Source organism: Babylonia areolata, chromosome 18, assembly GCF_041734735.1.
Source record: "Babylonia areolata isolate BAREFJ2019XMU chromosome 18, ASM4173473v1, whole genome shotgun sequence".
NCBI lineage: Eukaryota > Metazoa > Mollusca > Gastropoda > Neogastropoda > Buccinidae > Babylonia > Babylonia areolata.
The window spans coordinates 46,209,474-46,211,973 of NC_134893.1; the positions used below are offsets into that span (position 1 = coordinate 46,209,474).

The 2,500-nt window shown below is 47.0% G+C and overlaps 1 protein-coding gene across 6 annotated transcripts in view; it reads right to left on the minus strand.

Annotated features, from left to right (window-relative positions):
- Positions 1-2,500, minus strand: part of LOC143292840 (uncharacterized) — a 104,642-nt gene that overhangs the window by 30,580 nt on the left and 71,562 nt on the right. For all 6 annotated transcript variants that reach the window (XM_076603456.1, XM_076603461.1, XM_076603457.1 and 3 more), the window contains exon 2: positions 1-232. This exon is cut by the window's left edge and continues 193 nt beyond it. The gene's annotated coding sequence lies outside the window, so the exon portion shown is untranslated. The remainder of the gene's footprint in view (positions 233-2,500) is intronic.

Sequence of the window (2,500 nt, forward strand, 5' to 3'; positions counted from 1 at the left end):
GTCGATGGAGGCTTACTGCTGGTGGTGGTGGTGGTGGTGGTGGTCCATGGAGGAGGAAGGAGAGAAGAAGAGGACGACGAGGATGTGGACAGCGGTAGTTCGTTGGTAGGGTGTGGTGGTGTGGTGGTTGTTGCGTGTGTGTGTGGGTGAGTCCCAGTTCCTCACTCACTCACCCACTGTGCTTCTTCTGAGGGGCTGAGGGGCTCGTCTTTCTCTGCAGTTGTAGTGTCCTCTGCAACAATGCAAACAGCACACGTGCTGAATCAGTGGACCAGTCCCCAACCAATCAGTTAATATGAGGCTAATCAGGCAATCACCAGTCCTTTCAATCAATCAATCAATCAATCAATCAGTCAGACAGTTACTAATCCCTTCAATCAATCAATTAATCAGACAATCACCAGTCCCTTCAATCAATAATTCAATCAATTAATCAATCAGACGATCACCACTCCCTTCAATCAATCAATCAAACAATCACCAGTCCCTTCAATCAATCAATCAGACAGTTACCAGTGCCTTCAATCAATAATTCAATCAAGCAATCAGACAATCACCAGTCCCTTCAATCAATCAATCAATCAGACAAGCACCAGTCCCTTCAATCAATCAATCAATCAATCAATCAATCACCAGTCCCTTCAATCAATCAATCAATCAATCACCAGTCCTTTCAATCAATCAATCAGACAAACACCAGTCCCTTCAATCAATCAATCAATCAATCAATCACCAGTCCTTTCAATCAATCAGTCAATCACCAGTCCCTTCAATCAATCAATCAATCAATCAATCAATCAATCAATCAATCACCAGTCCCTTCAATCAATCAATCAAAAAATCAATCAATCACCAGTCCCTTCGATCGATCAATCAATCAATCAATCAATCAATCAATCATCAGCCCCACTCCATTCAAACCATCAGGCAGGCAGTCAATGGATCAATCAACAGTCAGTCAGTCAGTCAGTCCCAAGCACGGGGCCCTACTTCTCTCCTGCTGGCACCAAGGCAGTCCCGAACCCTGTCTATCCACCCACCCACCCACCCCCTCTCGTCCTGACAGCCAGCCATCTGATTCATCTCGTACTTTCACTTTCCTTGCATTCTTACAATTCTCTCTCTCTCTCTGTGTGTCTCTGTCTCTCTCTCTCTCTACTGTTTTCTTACAGTCTGTGTAACTGTGCATAAATTATGCGCGGATGACAAACAACTAACTAACTACACAAATAGATGGGTAGATTAGATAATGAAAATGTCCTTATGCGAAGATTAATGTTACGAACACACAACAGTGGTTGAGTCGGCAAACGCCTCCACATATTCTTCATTCTGCACAAATATACCTACATTTGCACGCGCACCGCAAACACACACACACACACACACACACACACACACACACACACACAGACACGCAGACACACAGACCACACACAGACACACACAGACAGAGACAGACGCAGACACAAACACACACACACACACATAGAGATATACAGACAGACATACAAAAAGTATATAAACAGAGGCAGACAGACAGACAAGCAAGACAGACAAAGAGGAAGGAGTGGAGGGGGGGGAGAGGGTGGCATGGGGGTGTAAGGTGGAGAGAGGGCAATCCCCCCCCCCCACTCCCCCCCCCCCCCCCACCCCATTCTATTCCACACTGATCATTCGATCCGCAACAAGTCTTAAGTTGCCGAAGGACTGACTCATTGAACGAATGAATGAAAGAAGGGGAGAGAGAGAGAGAGAGAGAGAGAGAGAGAGAGAGAGAGAGAGAGAAAAGAAAAAAAAAGACAAACATACGGCCCTCGTGGGAGAGCGATCCACAGTGTTGACACAGTGCTGGTACCCCCCCCCCCCACCCCCCCGCTCTGGCCTGTTCACACCAAACACCAGTCACGCTCCATTGTGCACATACATGCAAATATACATACATTCATATATGCCTGGATACATAATATGGAGGATAAAGGGGATGAGTGTATGGGTGTGTATGGGAGGGGGAGGATTTGGGGGAGAGGATTACTGGCTCTATTGGCTTAATGCAATGCATTATTGTCACACACACACACACACACACACACACACACACACACGGAACTTGAGAATATTATTCCGGATCATGTAACCGAGGGAATGACATACTCTGTGGACGCGCACGGTGTTATTCCCGGCGCTAATTCTTTCTCGTCCTTCCCCAACCCCCTCGACTTCCTACAGAGAGTAGCCCTTCCCAACCCTCTATACTTCCTACAGAGTAGCCCTTCCCAACCCTCTACTTCCTAGAGTAGCCCTTCCCAACCCTCTATACTTCCTACAGAGAGTAGCCCTTCCCAACCCTCTATACTTCCTACAGAGAGTAGCCCTTCCCAACCCCCTCTACTTCCTACAGAGAGTAGCCCTTCCCAACCCTCTATACTTCCTACAGAGAGTAGCCCTTCTCAACCCTCTATACTTCCTACAGAGAGTAGCCCTTCCCAACCCTCTATAC